Source organism: Crocuta crocuta, unplaced genomic scaffold, assembly GCF_008692635.1.
Source record: "Crocuta crocuta isolate KB4526 unplaced genomic scaffold, BGI_CrCroc_1.0 scaffold139, whole genome shotgun sequence".
NCBI classification, from domain to species: domain Eukaryota; kingdom Metazoa; phylum Chordata; class Mammalia; order Carnivora; family Hyaenidae; genus Crocuta; species Crocuta crocuta.
This window is the reverse complement of record NW_027533258.1, coordinates 9,086,981-9,104,720: the sequence shown is the minus strand read 5'-3', so window position 1 is coordinate 9,104,720 and position 17,740 is coordinate 9,086,981. Positions and strand designations below refer to the sequence as shown.

The following is a 17,740-nucleotide window of genomic DNA, read 5'->3' as shown; positions in this document are numbered from 1 at the left end:
GGCATCTGAGCCCATCCCCCCCCCCCCGCAAACACACACACACCAGGTCCAGCCCCCGCAGCAACAGCCAGCACGCGCGCGCGCACGGGGACGCGCACGGGGACGCGCGCTCCTGCCCACTCGTTCCGTGACATAAACAAGGAAATTTTGGAGAAGCGAAGAAGAGCACAGTGGAGTCCGAACGAGAACCAGGGAGAGAAAAGCAGGCCTGGGGAAGGCGCTCTGCCAGGAAGCGGGGCGTGTGGGCGGGAGGGCCAGGAGTCGTTGGAAGGGGGTGAACATTCTAGCAGGCTCTGGGCTCCCCGCTTGGGGAAGGCTCAGACAGGAAGGGAGACAGCTGGTCAGCAGAGGTGGGGTGGGGACCTGAGCCGAGGCTAGGAGCGGGGGTCTCCTGACGTTGGCAGTTCAGCTCAGGACATGTGTGTCTGTGTGTCCCTGCTTTGGGGCCGCGGCTCCTGGCCCCCCTTCAGCTGCACTTCTCTGCGCTCCTCCAGAGGCCGGAGGTCCCTGAGGGGCTGCCCAGGTGCATACACTGACCGGAAGTGTCCCTGGACATGCTAGAAAGCACGAGAGCCCGCCCTGAGGGGTGAGTGTCGTCACCCAACATGCCTTCAGAGACCTGTATCCACTGAGCATTCAGAGACCAGGATACGACTTTAGGGTTCGCTCGTCGCTTCCTCCAGGAAGCCCTCCCTGGCTCCCCGGGTCTGTGCAGTATTAAATGCCCAGCAGGAACGGGGCAAAGTGTGATGTCGCTTATGACCCAGACCGGAAGTGGCACATTACCACTTGCACTGTATTCGGTGGCCTCGCTGAGTCACTGTGATGGGTTGTGGGAGCGGCAAGTGAGGTTCTTTAAGGGCCATCTGAGAGGCTGGTCACTAAGTCTGGGGTAATTCGTCAGGCGGCCATAGATAACCAAGCGGTGGATGCCCTTGAAAGGGCACTTGGGCCCAGGGTGATGGGCAGATACGGTTGGGCAGGTGGGACGAAACTTAGGATTCTTTCTTCTTTTTTTTTTTTTTTAATGTTTTATTTATTTCAGAGAGAGAGACAGACAGCATGAGTAGGGGAGGGTCAGAGAGAGAGGGAGACACAGAACCTGAAGCAGGCTCCAGCCTCTGAGCTGGCAGTCAGCACAGAGCCCGACGCGGGGCTCGAACCCACGAACCGTGAGATCATGACCTGAGCTGAAGTCGGACACTTAACCGACTGAGCCACCCAGGCGCCCCTCAGGATTCTTTCTATTGGCAGAGGCAAAAACTCACTTCGAAACGAAGTATGGAGAACACTCTCATTGGCTCACGTTGCAGAAAAGCCCAGAGACCTCGTCGGGTTTTCGGGAATCGCTGAACCAAGATTTCGGGAGAAACCGCACGATGGGTTGTCCGAGGGCTGCACACACAGACAGAGGCGTGCGGAGGGAGGAGGGGTGGGTCCCGGAGAGGATGACGGGTCCTTGGAGGTTCATTGCACGATTCTCTCCGATTCTGTCTATGTGTTCAAATGTCTATCCCGGAAGTGAAAAGGGGCAGCAGAAAACCAGAGTGGGCACGCTTCCGGCAAGGGCGTCACTTTCCCGATCTGTCTCTCCTGCTCTGTACAGACGTGATCGACCACACTCGGCTGCACATCATGACCCTCTCAAAGCACAGAGAGACTTTCTGCATCGAGTCGCCCCGGAGACATACCTGGCCACACACACGCACCCTGTCCCCAAAGTCCCCAAGACTTTCCCCGTGACAAACCCTATCCAACAGCCCCCTTCCTGCTATGGGAAGTGCGTTCCCCTGCGACCCTCATACCTGTCACGTCTGTTTGCTGCTTTCGAACAGATCAGTCCACACGGAGGGCACCTGCCTCGCCAAAGAGGTTGGAATAGTTTCGGAGGACGTGGTTGACATCTGTTTTCTTGACTCTTCTACCTGAGTTGCTCAGGACCAGGCCTGGCCCATGTACGTGCTCCATAAATATCTGTTGCATGAACGCATGAAATACGTTCAAGAGAAAGGGGGTCGTAAGTCTCCAGAGGGCCCAGAACTGGAAGTCAGAACGGAAGCCACCCCAGGGCCCACCGAGACTCGCTGCAGACTTTCCCCCGCCCGCCACTGCCTCCCTCTGTTCCCTCCTTTCCACTGCCTCTCCCCTGCTTCCTCTGCTGGCTTGTCTCCACACGCCACAGCCCTCCCCGATCCGCCTTGTGCGCCTTCCCCCGCCGATGTCCAGGTCTCGCCTTCCAGGAGCCTCGTATAGCCCCCGACCCCCTTGTCTCGTGTATTTAGGCCCTTCTTCCAAACTAGATTCTTGGCGTCAGCATCTGAACGTTCTCCAGCTTCTTCCGCCGAAAAGAACACACAAGGCGTCTCTGCGCACACATCGTTTCTCTTCCAGGTATGCGTCCTTCCTCCCTTCCCCACGAGCATCTTCTAAGGGTGTCTGAGCATATTCCGTGTTCCCGTCTCCACCTCACGCTCAGGTCTTACCCATTCCAGAGGCTGTCACCTCTGTCGCTCCACCGACATACTGGTGACGCCCTCATTGTTCGCGCCCTCATCTCACACAAGCTGTCAGGCACACCGGATGCGGTTGACCCATCTCTTCGGGAACTCATCTGGCCCCAGCTCCACCGCGGGTCGCTCCATCTCCGCCTCTTTTCACGGGCCCGTCCCCTCTCTCAGGCTGGTGGCATTTCTTAAGGCCAGGTCCCAGGGGCATGTCTTGTCTACTCTGTCCTCTCTCACTGGGCAAGTCACTCGCATTAAGTTATTTAGGCTCTTCTGTTACTATATATGCCTCCGCGGCTGCTGAGAGTGTCACTGTCCCTTCTCCTCACCTGCTGAGAACATGTTAGGACTTCCCCATCTCCTTGGGACATGGTCGTGGACATGAGCACAAGTGAAATATGTCATTTCAGGGCAGAATCTTTAGGAGTCAGCATGCAATTCACCATGTCTCCTTTCTCTGCCGTAATCCTAGTGAAAGCATGTGTCAGGATGGGTGTTGCATCAGCCTGATCCTTGAGTGTTTATGACAAGCAAAGCCTTCCTGATGACCTATTTTTGGATAGATGGCATAGGAGGAAATAAATCTTATCAAATTGAGATATGGAGACCTGGATTCTGTCCATCTATCCATCCGCTCGTTCATCCATCCATCCTTCTACTTACAATGTCTTTGTTAAATTTTGGTGTTAGGGTATTACTGGCCTCATAAAATAAATTGCAAAGGGGCGACTGGGGGGCTCAGTTGGTTGAGCGTGCGATTTTGGCTCAGGTCATGATCTCACAGTTCATGACTTCGAGCCCTGTGTCGGGCTCACTGCCGTCTTCCTCTCTCTGACCCTGCTCCGCTCTCTCTCTCTCTTTCAAAAATAAATACACATTTAAAAAAATAAATTGGGAAATGTTCCCTCCTGTTCCTTTTTTTTCCTGACAGATTGTGTAAGTTTGGGGTCACTTCTTCCTTAAATATTTGATAGAATTCACCAGTGGAACTATCCAGCCTTGAAGTTGTCCTTTGTTTTTGTTTGTTTGTGGGAAGGGTTTTGATCATGAAGTCAATTTCTTTGAGAGATAAAACTCTTTGGATTTTTCAGGTTCATCCTGAATCAGTTTTGGGAAGTTGTGAATTGTTAAGCAGTTTGTTCATTTATCTGCGTTGTCAGATTTATTGGCATAAAGATCATAATGCTTTCTTATTGTTCAATTGTCTTATTTTTATTATAGGCTCTGTGCTGACATCTTCCTTTTTATTTCTTATATTCATAATTTATTCTCTTCCTCTTCTCTCTCTCTCTCTCCTTGATCAATCTAGTTAGAAATTTACCAATTTTCTTGATATTTTCAATGAATCAACTTTTGGCTTTGTTAATCTTCTGTTCATCTGTTTTCTTTTTTTCTTAATTCTTTTTAAATGTTTATTTATTTTTGAGAGAGAGAGAGAGAGAGAGACAGAGTGCAAGCAGGGGAGGGGCAGAGAGAGAAAGACACACAGAATCAAAAGCAGGCTCCAGGCTCTGAGCTGTCAGCACAGAGCCCGACGTGGGGCTCGAACTCACAAACCGCGAGATCATGACCTGAACCAAAGTCGAACACCTGACCGACTGAGCCACCCGGGTGTCCCTGTTCATCGGTTTTCTGTGTCACAAATATTTGCTCTTATCATTATTTCCTTCTTTCCTCCTACTTACTGTGGGTTGACTGCTTTTCTTTCTCTAGCTTTTTGAAGTAGAATCTCAACCTAATGATTTTATAGCTTTCTTTTTTTTCTAATAAAGCTAAAATGTTCCCTTAAGCACCCTTGACTTTCATGGACTATATTTTCACATATCATTCGGCTCAAAATATTTATTTTCTAATTTTCCTTGTCTTAAAAACAAGACAGAGTGCTCTAATGGGTTTATGCTAAGCCGTGCGTCACCAAACCAGGATTCAACTTCTGTTTTTGAAATTTTTTAAGTGGGGAAGGGGCAGATGAGAGAGAGGTCGAGAGAGGGAATCCCAAGCAGGCTCTACACCACCAGAGCCCGATGCAGGGCTTGAACTCATGAACCGTGAGATCATGACCTGAGCCAAACTTGGACGCTTAACCGACGGAGCCACCCAGGCGCCCCCGAGACTCAACTTAATTAGTCTCTGCTCTCCCAGAAATGGAATCTTGAACCAGTCAGTCAAGAATCACCTGCTCGGCACCAGTGGTCATCTGCCTGATGGATTCCAGCCGTCCATTAAAGGAAAGTGACCCTGTAATAACCAACCCACTTTTTTTTTCCAGAACTTTCCTCTGCGTATGAAAAGTCTTTCATTTCGTACTGCCACTCGGAGCTCCTTTCTATCTGCTAGACGGGATGCTGTCGGATTCATAAACTGTTGACTAAAGCCAATGAGATCTTCCTAATTTACCCCGCTGAGTTATGTTTTTCAACAAGAAGAGATGCCCAAATGATGTGAAGGGGGCAGGGAGAGTGCGGAGCCCGTGAATGGGGAGAGGGAAGAGTGAGCTTCAGACTACACTGCAGGCTTGAGCGTCCCCGCCAGCAGGGTGGCCCTGCCCCAATGTCCCCACTGAGCTCCGTCCTTGGCTAGGAGCTACCTGGAGAGGGAGCCCCCTTCGTGGGGACACTGAGGCTCATCTGAAGGCGTGGCAGCGGGGGCCTCCCAGCCAACTCCGCTCCTCGCAAGAGGGCCTCTGCCAGGGACAGGTGAGTAGTCCCCCGCCTCGGCCGCACACGCCCCCCTAAACTCAGCCACGTTCCTCTGACACATTCCGTCACAGAACCATGTTCTTCCCCTTCAGAGAACTTACTTTGGCTGCAGCTACACCGTTGGGGAGCCTTATTGGCTCGTCTCTCCTTGAGAACAAGGGCAATAGATTCTCTCGCCACTGTGTCTCCCGTGCAGGGCACTGTGTTCCCTGAGTGAACAAGGGACCAGTAATCCAGGCTCTCAGCGTTCCCTAGCGGCAGCCTGGCCACCTGGGGGCCACGCTGGGGAGGGCGGCGGCGTGGCGCACAGCGGGGCGCACGGTGCCCATTTTGAGAATGGGCATCTCTGAACCGCTTTGTGGACCTTTCTCCCTTGTGGCCTCCACCTGACCGTCCCCAGAGGCTGGTTCTGGCTGCGAGGAGCAGCGGAGAGGCCTGGGGGTCCCCATCCCCAGGAAACAGCTGCGAGCCTTTACGCCTGATTTTATATACGCCTAATGTCTCCCTTTGCTCTCTCCTCTCCTTCCCCCCCAAACCTGCCCTTCGTTCTGTTTCCTCTGAGATGTTTCAGCTGGGACAAAGGCAGCCTCTCAGGGCCCATGACTTCTTTCTGGAACTTACTAACATGGGGTGAAAAATACAGCCTCGTGTTAGGAACGCGGGCTCTAGACTCAGATCCCAATTCCTTCACGCCCAAGCTGCAGGACTCTGGGTAAGTCACTTAACCTCTCTGGGCCCCCTCTTCTCATCGTGGAAAGGACATAGCAAAATAGCAAAACCACAGCGCTATGAAGGGTAAGCAGGATGTCTGGGGCTCTGTACTCAAGGCACCTTAGCCTTAAAGGCTCTGAGAAGTCCTGCGGTGAAGCGACCAAACATATTGGATGACAGGTTGACAAAAGCCAAGGGCACCTGCGATCCTAGTGTTCGATGAGAGCCCTAGAGGGTTAGGACGACCTTCGGAACGACTGTGGATGAGATCCAGATGGGCCTGGGCTCCTGCAGAATTGTTCTGGGTTGGGGTGGGAGGGTTATGCCTCTGATTCCATCGAGGGATGCTAGAACTCGATGTGTGACAGGGCTGCTGCTCTCAGGGGTATGCGGCTGACACTGTGATGCTCCTCCCTTTAATTATTAAAGGACCATTTCATGGATAGAAACGGTCATGCGCGTAGAGGCACGGAATTTTTTTTTGTTGTTTATTTGAGAGAGAGCAAGCGTGAGCAGGGCAGGGGCAGAGGGAGAGGGGGGGAGAGGGAGAATCGGAGGCAGGCTCCGCGCGCTGCGAGCATGGAGCTCAGTGCGGGGCTCGACCCCACGAACCGTGAGATCATCACCTGAGCCGACATCAAGACGGCACCGGGCTCTGAGGGAGGTGATGCCTCCTTGTGCAGAGCTGGCCAAGCAGGGGGCCAGCTGGCAGGGATCAGGGTTCCCCCCGCGAAGAGGTTCCTGGGTTCTTAGCACCTCCCCCAGCCTGGGCACGCGGAAGGAGGCGACAGAAAGGCCTGCTGGCTGAAGGTCAGGGGTTAAGAGGCCTGAGCCCAGATGACAAGCAGCTGGCCGAGGCACAAACCGTGGACGGCTTCCTCCCCCTCCCGGTGATGGCAGAGATGAGAAGACAGGGCAGGAACTTGCCACAGATGGAAGAGAGACCAGAGGCCTTTGGAACGTGCCCCAGGGGCCCAGCTCGGAGGGCAAAACCCTTTCCGCTCGGAGAGAACGTTATTTATTAGAAGAACAGGCACCGGGTCTTACCCAGGGAGCCCGGGGGGCTCTGGCCCATGTGTCCTGGCCACGACCTATCATACCAATCCCTGTTTCTAAGACAACGGGAGACCCAAATAGGAAGAACATTACTGGTGATAAGAAGTGGCTGTTGTAGGCTGAGCCAAGCCAGACAAGTTGAGCTCAAAGATCAGAAATTTTGAGGCCAGTTCTAAATTTAGAGCCCGGTTTTGGAGGGAGCCAGAATGAACTCCCTCTGCACAAAGTGTGTCAGAAGAATGGAAGATACAGATGCCAGGGAGCGACCGGTATGGAGGGGGTGGGGAACCCTCTTTCAGCCAGAGATGGGAAGAATGAGATCAACCAGGCTCTTTCCCTTTTTTTTTTTTTTAAACTCAGTATCTTTTCAAAGTAAGAGCTTTGCAAGAACTGAGTATCTCATCCCCTCTTCCCTGCTGCTTTGAAAAAGTTTTATTTAAATTATTTTAATGTTTATTCATTAAAAAAGTTTTTTTTAATGTTTTTTATTTATTTCTAGGAGAGAGAGAGAGAGAGAGAGACAGCGTGAGCAGGGGAGGGTCAGAGAGAGAGGGAGTCACAGACCGAAACAGGCTCCAGGCTCTGAGCTGGCAGTCAGCACAGAGCCCGACGCGGGGCTCGAACCCACGAACCGCGAGATCATGACCTAAGTGAAAGTCGGACGCTCAACTGACTAAGCCACCCAGGCGCCCCAATGTTTATTCATTTTTGAGAGAGAGAGACAGAGCACGAGTGGGGGACGGGCAGAGAGAGAGAGGGAGACACAGAATCTGAAGCAGGCTCCAGGCTCTCAGCTGTCAGCACAGAGCGGGGCCTTGGGGCTTGAACCCATGAACCGTGAGATCATGACCTGAGCTAAAGTTGGATGCCCAACCGACTGAGCCACCCAGGTGCCCCTGAAAAAGTTTTATTACTCAGAAAGACCGTCAAAGCAACTNACGAGGGAAGATACCTGTCACCCACCTGGACGGGCTCCTTCTGTTGACACAAACCAAGTTATCCCCTCATTGGACAGCACACCATACTGACAGCCACGCCAGGCTGAGGCTGGCGCGCCCCCAAATTGAAGTCAGCGGAACCCCAACTTCCCTGCTTCCCACCGCGCATGAGACCCAGACTCCAGGCCCCCGCCCTCCACTTACGCCTTCACCCACCGGCTTCTTACCCGCTGCCTTTGCCAGTTGCTCTGCTGATGTCTTGGCGCGTTGACCTCTGGGAGCCACGATTCCCTCACCTGTTAAATACCAAGTCGCAGGGTTATGTGGGACCCGCCCCTCTCTCTGGCCGCCTGTGCTATCCGGCCGGAGCCCATAGCATCGCTCGGCAGTGTCTCCATCCGCCAGCCTCCCGGCCTCCCCAGAGCACGGCCCGGACAAGCCCTTCTGCCCCAGACCTCTTCACAGCTTCCCACTGCCTTCAGAGTCAAGTTCAGAGAGCGTAGCCTGGCACTCAAGGTCATCCAAGGCCTGACCCCAGCCTTGCGTTTTTGCCTCATTCTTGTCTACCAGCAACCTTGTGCATGTCCCCGGGCTCCACTGTACTGGAAGCTTCTCCACATTTCTGCATGTCTCACCTGTACCCCGCTGACCACTCCCAGCCTATTTGCTGTATGACTTTCAGGAAGTTGCTTAAACCCCATGTTTGCGTAAGATTGCTTCCAAAGATGACCCGGGCAATTCCTTCCGTCCCGCATGTCCTTTGCAGTGTGACTTCGCCACTCCTTGTCAGCCGAATCCCTTCCCCTTGAGCCCGGGCCGGCTCTGGGACAGTCACCGACCCATCGTGGATGTGGCAGACGCCACGCTGTGCCGCTTGTGGCTCCTGGGTTTGTATTCCGGGAAGCCCGCCCGCCGCTGTGCGAGTCCGGGCTCGCTGGCTCAAGAGAGGGGTCACGTGAAGGACAGCCCAAGTGCCCCAGCTAACGGTCACCCCCCGAGGTCCCAGTCATGTGACAAAGCCATTGTGGTCTTCCAGCCTCAGCCACAGCCGGGCTCAACCAGTGGCGCGGAGATGAGCTGTCCCCGCGGAGCCCTGAGTTCCTGACCCACCAAATAGCAGCAAGATACAATATTGCTGGTTTAAGGCATTACATTTAGCGGGGGACTTCTGTGCAGCAACAGATAAGCGAAATCAGTCTTCTCACCTGCAAAATGGGGACAGTGATCGTTTCCTGCTTCACAGAAGGCAGGGAGGGTTCAACAGGTGGGTCTGGGTGAAGCCCTTAGAGCGGTGCGGAAGCACTTAGTAACAACCTCCCATTACGTTGCTAGGTTGTTTCTTGTTGCTCTCCCAAGCCCCTCTGGCATATAGTAGGTGCCCCGGAAACACAGTCAAATAGCGAATGGCCCCTCCTTCACGAAGCCTTCTCTGATCTCTTTCCACCAGAGGGAGATGACTCTCCTTCTCCAGCCTCACTGCGTTTATCAGCGCCCCCTGTGACGTAGACTCCATTTGGCCCCAGCTCCTCTGGGGACCGTGAGCTCCTTGAAGGCAACACCTTGCCCATAACACACGAGCGATAAATATCTGTTGAATGAATGAGAAATGGGGGCAATGGCAGCTGCCCTATGGGCCTAACTGGGCTCATTGGAATTTGAAAGGAGATCAGTAGAGAGGTATTTGGGCACCTCTGTGCTTTCTCTGGAGGAATCTGTCTCTAAATGCCATTCTGCTGCTTCTGTGTCTTCCGGTCCCATCCGTGTGACCTTTATCCTCTAGGGCAGGAGAGCAGCCAGCACAGGACCCTAGAAGGAAGCCTCCCTATTTCCTGCCCTAAGAGCTGGCTGGCCTCCCAGGTCACGGAAGTATGGGGTGTGATGTCAGACTTGGGAAGGAACTGACGGCCCCCACAAGTCCCCTCCCTTTGCTGGCAGATGCCTGACGTTCCACCAGTCGATGGAAAAACAGTTGATTCCTAAGCCATGATTCAATCAGATATCAGTCTAATATCTCTAAGACTGGCCTGGTCCAGAGAGGCAGTCAAGTATGAAAGAACACAGGATTCCATCAGGTTCCAGATCTTTAGCTATAGATGGAAATGACTTGACGAATCTTTCTTATTTTTTGTTAAAAAAAATTTTTAGTGTTGTTTTTTGACAGACAGAGCATGAGCAGGGGAGAGGCAGAGAAAGAGAGAGGAGACACAGAATCTGAAGCAGGCTCCAGGCTCTGAGACGTCAGCACAGAGCCCGACGCGGGGCTCGAACTCACGAACCGTGAGATCATGACCTGAGCTGAAGTCAGACGCTCAACGGACTGAGCCACTCAGGTGCCCCATGACTCGACTACTCTCAAGATCCAAAGACGCAAAATCAAATCGGGTGGTCGAGTTTCCCGGCTGGGGGTGTGACATAGAACTCAGATGTAGGCATCCTGGGCCACGTGGTGCCTCCTTTGAATTGTGGGGTCCCCAACACAGCAATGGTAGACAGGGCAGATGTTCTATAAGCTCAGAAGAGTCAAGAAGGCAATGCCCAAGGTGGTGTGAAATGAATATTGTAGTTTCCTCAGCGAGTCAGCTCTTTAACGATTTAAAATTAAGTATAGACAGTTTAAGGGAATCCAAATCATGGCACTGATGTTTTTATGTAAAAGAATCTGTGCACATTTGGGATTTATGTGTTTGGAGCTCAGTAGGATTTGGCCTATTTAGAGTAAAAATCTTGAAATTCCAGCGTGAATGGCTGGGTCAGTCGGTAGATCATGTAACTCTTGATCTTGGGGTCGTGAGTTCGAGCCCCACTGTGGGTGTAGAAGTTACTTATAAATAAATAAACTTGAAAAAAATCTTGGAGATTTTTCAGATGTATAATTTTATTGTTAATTATTTTTTGAAGTTTATTTATTTTGAGAGAGATGGAGACAGTGTGAACGGGGGAGGAGAAGAGAGGGAGACACAGAATCCCAAGCCAACAGGCTCTGCACCATCAGCATAGAGTCCCACTCGGGGCTTGAACCCACAAAACCATGAGATCATGCCCTGAGCCGAAACCAAGAGTCGGATGCTTAACCGAGTGAGCCACCCAGGCGCCCCCGGATTTAGAATTTTAAGCTGAAAATTTCCTAAACTTGTATATAGTACTGGGACATTTGTGAGAACTCAAAGTTCACCATATTTTTAATTTATTGGATGAATAATGTGCATTTAAATACTCGGAAAGATTTTGTCTTGTCACACCATTAAAGTACATGAGAGGAAACTGAACACAATAAATGCTTGCTTGCAATTTAACGTTTAATGTTTGCGGGAGTTTAACTTTGCCACTGGAATCCAACACTCAACCTCCTCTTAGAAGTGATAGTTAAAATATGTTGGACATAAACAGAATAAGATTTGTAAGCCGGCGCTTAAGGAAGAGCGCTCGATGCTTTTAATTTCAGTAAATTAAATACGAATTTTAAAAGTCAGTTAAACCTCTGAATCATCTTTGTCCAGAAAATGAGATTTACGGTAAAACCCGCCTCGCGGGATCATTGAGAGGATTACATTGGAGATACCAGGTTTAAAGGGTTTGGAATAAATGTTACATGGGGTGCATTCAGTATGACATGCCAGGGATGATTAGGATTATTAACTTTTTTTTTTAAGTGTTTATTTATTTTTGAGGCGGGGAAGGGGCAGAGAGAGAAGGAGACACAGAATCTGAAGCAGGCTCCAGGCTCCGAGCGCAGAGCCCAATGCAGGGCTTGAACTCACTTGAACTTGAACCCTGGGATCATGACCAGAGCTGAAGTCGGAGGCTTAACCAACTGAGCCACCCAGGCGCCCCATTAACTCTTTCTTAAAGGGGAGCATAAAAATGTTCCAGGGCACGAGGGACGTTCTGAGATACAGGCTGTGAGGCAGAGCATCATGGTAGCAAGGCTGACACCACACGCGGTCATCCCTCAGTCCCTCTCTGGCTTCCGGGGCTCGCCCTCATCCTGTCCGGGTCTCCCCGAAATGCGGCCAAGTTCTCCAGCAGAGCTGGGGCTCGGTTCATTATCATTACACCACGCAGCGTCCCCTTTGCCGGCGCCGGTGGGAGGCTCGTCTCTAGGCTTGCGCCCATTCTGCAGACAACCACTGATGTTTGCTGCAGGCACCGTTCCGGGTAGTACGATGTTGCAGAGAGCACCGGCGACAGCCTCGGACGTCCTGGGGCTCCCGTTCTAGAAGGGGAGACATGCAGGACTCAGAAGCGACAAGCCAGTCCTGCAAGAGGCTCCAATACTTTGTGGAGGAACATCTACCAGGCGAGGGGATGGGAGAGACAGGAGCGGGGACTGCGGTTCAAGAATGGGTAGTCGCGGGGGCGCCTGGGGGGCTCAGTCGGTTAAGTGTCCAGCTATGGCTCAGGTCACGATCTCACAGTTCATGAGTTTGAGCCCCGTTTCGGGCTCTGTGCTGACAGCTCAGAGCCTGGAACCAGCATCACATACTGTGTCTCCCTGTCTCTCTCTCTCTGGCCCCTCCCACTTGTGCTCTGTCTCTCTCTCAAAAATAAATAAACATTAAAAAAAAAAAAGAATGGGTAGTCATGGTAGGCCCCCTGGAGGAGGAGACATCTGAGCCATTTGAACCAAGACTTTAAGGAGATGAGAGTCAATTGTACACACAGGGAACAGCAAGTGCACCTGGGTGGTGCCCTGTGGCCTCTGTGAAGACTTTGTCTTTTACTCTAAATGAAGCCGGGAGCCACTGAGATATTTGGAGAAATTCATAAACTGTGTATTAGATACTAATCCATACTGAGTTCATGGGTGTGATGATTCCTATTTTTAGTATATGTGCTGCCACAGCAAGTACAATGGGTGTGATAATTCCTAATAAGTTGAAATAAAATTATCCGGCGTTATTGTTCTTAGGAAAACATGCTAAAGTATTAAGGCCCCAAGGGTCATGATGTCTGCAACCTATTTTCAAATGAGTAGGAGAAAAAGAAAAAGAAAACTAGTTATTTGTCATAGTTATCTGTTCCAGGTCTAGGTAACACATTAACCTCAGACTTAGGCACAGAAAATATCACACGTTTTTAGGAGGGATACAGAGATTACCACTGTTCATTTTTCACTTCTTTACTATCTCACAAACTTATTTTTGTCCTGGAATGTTAACGGAGATCTTATCACGGTCAAGCTACTGCGTTCAGAATTGTGCAGACGCGAGGATCAACAGATCCTTCCAAGAGAGAACATACCTTTCCTTCATTTGACTCATCCCACAAGCACTTAACGAGTACCTACTACATACCAGGCATGTAATGAGTACCCACACGTCTCAGCCTGTGTGTGCGCCAGACAATGAACACACACCTCTGAATATGCCAAATCTTATTCCTGCTCTCATGGAGCTTAAATTATAGTGGAGCTAGCTAAGATCCATGAACAAAGAAAAAAAGTAAGTAGTCACAGGTGGTATAAAAAAGAGACGGAATTAGTATACTAGAGGCTGATGGGGTGGCTACGTTAGATTGGCCATCAGCCAAGAAAGGGCTGAGGAAGTGAGATCACAGAAAAAAGAAAAACAAACAAACAAACGAAACCCCAAGAATATCATTTCTGAGGATCCAAAATCTAGAGCAGCTTAACTGGGTGATTCTGGCCCCGGGTGTATCATGAGGTGTAATGAAGATATTGACCAAGGCTACGGGCATCTGAGGACCCATCTGAGGTAGGAGGACCCACATCCAAGATCCACTCACATGGTTGTTGGTGGGAGGCCTCGGTCCCCACGGAGACTTCACCAGGGTCGCCGGAGTGTCATGACATGGCATTTGGCTTCTCCGCAGACTGAACGGAACCCAGAGGGAGAAAGGAGGAAGCCACAGTGCTTTTTACGACCTGCCCTTGGATGCCAAAAACCTTTACTTCCGCCATATTCCTTTCTTCCCAAGTGAGCTGGTAAGTCCAGCCCACACCCAAGGGGAGGGGAATTAGCCCCGCCTCTTTGAAGAGCAGAGTATCAACGACGACTCTTTGCGAGTGCTATGCAAGCTCTGTAACTATAACGATTGTGAGAAGCAATATTTTAAACTCTGCTGGCACCTCCCATGAGGAGGGGCACTGTGTAGACCTTCCGCTAACCAGTCCTCAGTGCTCTCTCTCTCTCTCTCTCTCTCTCTCTCTGAGATGCTGAGGGGATCCTGGAGGGCACATGCAGGAAAAAATTGTGGGGAAGGATAAAAGAATGGGCCGAAACTTGGCATAAATACAACCCTTACCCTCTGCCTTCATCATACCCACTGTACTTCAGAAAGGAAGAGGCCACTAGGAATTACCTTCACATTTTCAGCGATTCCTTCCCCAGGAAGGAAATCTGGGGCAGCTTAGGGAGGTTGGTGCCCATTGTCTCAGCGTCCCCTCTCTGATGTCTCGGACCCACACTTTGCTATATGTCCACTCCTGACGTTCCTTAGTTAAGGACCGCAGTGTTGATGGACACTGGCATCGTGGTCCACACCTCCAGGCTCCCCTGGAGCAGAGTGAAACAGAATGATGGCTCATGAGTTTGTGCAGTCACTGGAATCACAAGGACAGAAAATATTCCAGACTTCCCATGTCCCAGGTACGTATATGATTTTGTACATTAATTGATCTAATCCTCAAAGCAACCCTATGAGCTGCGTGCTAGGCTCTCCATTTTACAGATGGGGAAACAGAGGCACAGAGAGATTAAGAAACCCGCCTGAGATCATGGTGTTCAGAGTGTAAGAGTCTGCATGTAAAACCATGATGCTAGATTGCCTCTTAAAAATTGCATCCTAAGAAAAATTGTAATGTTTATTTATTTTTGAAAGAGGGAGAGACAGAGCGCGAGGAGGGGAGGGGTAGAAAGAGGGGGAGGCACAGAATCTGAAGCAGGCTCCAGGCTCTGAGCTGTCAGCATAGAGCCCGATGTGGGGCTCAAACTCATGAGCCATGATCATGACCATTCTGCAACTCTGTGGAGACAGAGGGTGACTTACAGAGGTGGTGGGAATCATTTCTGGTCAAAGACATTCGAATGGATTTTGGGGGGGAGGGGGGAGGAGTTGCCGTTGACTTCCGCCCTGGGGCAGAGATCATTTTTGCCTCTGGGAACAAAGTAACTTCAGCTTTTTCCAGATTGTGTGTGTATGTGTCTGTTGTCTACATTCTCCTGCAAGCCGGGTTTTACATCCTACTGGTTATTCGATAAAATCTTTAAGGTGTGTTCCATTTCATATTTAAATGGCAGTCCCCATTTAAAAATTTTTTTTGAGTTAAAAACAATTATTCCTTAGCAACATGGCCTCTCTGCAGCCATTCTGGCCAGCACCCCCCCCCTTTTTTTTAAGTTTATTTATTTATTTTGAGAGAGAGCAAATGAGCGTATGAGCAGGGGAGGGGCAGAGAAAGGGGGAGAGAGAATTCCAAGCAGGCTCAGTGCTGTCAGCACAGAACCCGACACGGAGCTCTATTTTCATGAACCATGAGATCATGACCTGAGACAAGATCAAGAGTCGGATGCTCAACCGACTGAGCCACCCGGGCGCCCCCGCCCCCTCTCCTTTCTTTCCCCATCTGGTTCATTCTACACACTCAGTGGGCATAGCCGTCTTTTCCGAGGGCAAATCTGACCATGCTCTTTCCTGGCTTAAATCTGACATGCTGTGTAGATCACGCACGGCAGGGCAGGTCTGGCGAGTGCGGAGATGAGACGGAGCCACCATGCTGAGCAGGGCACCCCGCCTGGCGTCAGGCGGTGAGGCAGCCCCCAGGTAAGACCCCGCGCCCACCTGATGACGCTCGGATCTCCTCAGACATGCCTTCCTGGCACAGGACCGAGGAGGTTTGTGAGCTTTGTCTTGTTTCTCAGAGTTGAGGATCTACCCCTTTTCTCCTCGCCCAAACCGCATTCCCCGGATCCTAGACTGGGTGCCAAACTGGGTTTCTAACCCTGTGACTCTAGCACGAAAAACAAACGTCTGCTCAGAGCCCAGTCCTTGGGCTCCAATTCGTAATTGTTTTTCTTTATAAAGCGCCCTACGTGCTCTTCGGGCTGGAATAAAACACAAGATCCTCGGAAAGAGCTCCCCACCAGCCCCAGCGTGATCCCGCCCTGCGTTATCTTCTGTCCTCCCTGACTCTGGTCCAGCGACACCAGCCCCGCCAGACCTGTTGCGTTAAGACAGCCTTCTCCTCCATGTTCCTCCCCATCGTGTGGATAACCTGGTTGCATGTCTCTCCCAAGAGACCATAAGCGTCAAGAGGCGGAACCCACATCAATTGTTTACCCATCTGTCCCCTTCGCTTCTATCTGGGCTTGGCACTCAATGACACCACTCTCTGTTGACTGACAGAAGGGGTCTGAAGCCCAGGTGTGAGGGTGGAGGGTGGCTGGGAAGTGAACTATGGGTACGGTAGGGTGGCTGCCTGGTCCCTAACTCACGGTCCAGCCTCCTTCCCTGGAGTCTGGATGGCACGTCATCAGGCAATTCACTCATTGATCTTCAACCGCGTCCTGGGCCACTGTTTCATCAAATTCTGGTGTTTTCGTCTGACTCTTCCTTGCCAGCTGGCCTTCCTCTTCGCTTATTTGCCTTTACGCCTTGATATGAAAGTGCTCCCAGAGGATCTCCCAGTAGCTCCCAACAGTCTAGCCCTTCCTGAAAAGGTTCAACAGAGTTACCGCATGGAATCCGCAATTCCACTCCTGGGAACGTAACTCAAGAGAGATGGACACCAATGTCCACAGAAAACCTTGTACGAGACCGTTCACAGCAGCTTTATTCACAGAAGCCAAAGAGGAGAAACAACCCCCACACCCAGCAACTGATGGCTGGATATGAAAATGTGGTACATCTACACAGTGGAAGGTCATTCGTCCATAAAAAGGAGTGACGTACTGATCCCTACGACATCACGGACGAGCTGTACTAAGTAAATGAAGCCAAAGACAATATAGTGATTCCACGTATATGAAAGGCCCCGAATAGGGGCACCTGGGTGGCTCAGTCAGTCGAGCATCTGACTCTCGGCTCTCGATTTCACGGTTCGTGAGACCGAGCCCCGTGTCAGGCTCCGTGCTGACAGCGTGGAGCCTCCTTGGGATTCTCTTCTCTCTCCCTCTCTCTCTCTCCCCCTCATCAGCTCTCAAACTAAATAAATATTTTAAGAAAATGCCAAGAACAGGAAATCCAGAGGAACAGAAAGTAGATTATCAGTTGCCTAGCACGGGGATTTGGGAGAAAATGGGAAAGATTGCTACTGGCTACGGAGGGTGTCTTGGGGCCATAGGGATGAAAATGTTCTGAAATTGATTGTGTTGATGGCTCCACAATGGGCAATACACTAAAAGCCACTGAAATGTATGCTTTCAATGAATGAATTCTTTGGTGTAGGAATTCTATCTCAACAAAGCTGTTAATTTTAAAAAAAAAAATAGTGCTTTCTAGTCTTGTTAAGACTCCTGGGAAAACCTAGTGAAAGATACGGAATTTCTCCTGCGCCACCCCCAGTCCCTCACTCGTGGAAAATCGCAGCCAGCGCCACAGCCCCTCAGTGTGGGAGGTCCCTGCCACGCCCACCCCCCCTGCTTCGAATACACCCACTTCCCGTAGATAGTGCTAAGACTGAAGGGTCCCAGAGCTGGGCGCCTGGGTGGCTTAGTCGGTTAAGCGTCNAAAAAAAAAAAAAGAAGATTCCAGAGACCCCGCAGCTGGCTGAAAGCCTTGCACGGAAGATGCTGGACCGCAACCTGGCCTCTGGGAGGGGGCCACGGGGGCAAAATCACACCTGTGTTGGGGGAGGAGGGGCTGATCCCAAGGG

General features: G+C 51.1%; 1 long non-coding RNA gene across 4 annotated transcripts in view; it reads right to left on the bottom strand.

The window, feature by feature from the left end:
• The window catches only part of LOC144217178 (uncharacterized), a 45,184-nt gene extending 31,365 nt beyond the window's left edge, over positions 1 to 13,819 (bottom strand). For all 4 annotated transcript variants that reach the window (XR_013330848.1, XR_013330849.1, XR_013330847.1 and 1 more), the window contains exons 1-2: positions 13,654 to 13,819; positions 8,136 to 8,204 (exon numbers count right to left, since the gene is read on the bottom strand). This is a non-coding gene — a long non-coding RNA (uncharacterized LOC144217178). The remainder of the gene's footprint in view (positions 1 to 8,135; positions 8,205 to 13,653) is intronic.
• Between the last annotated feature and the right edge of the window lie 3,921 nt (positions 13,820 to 17,740).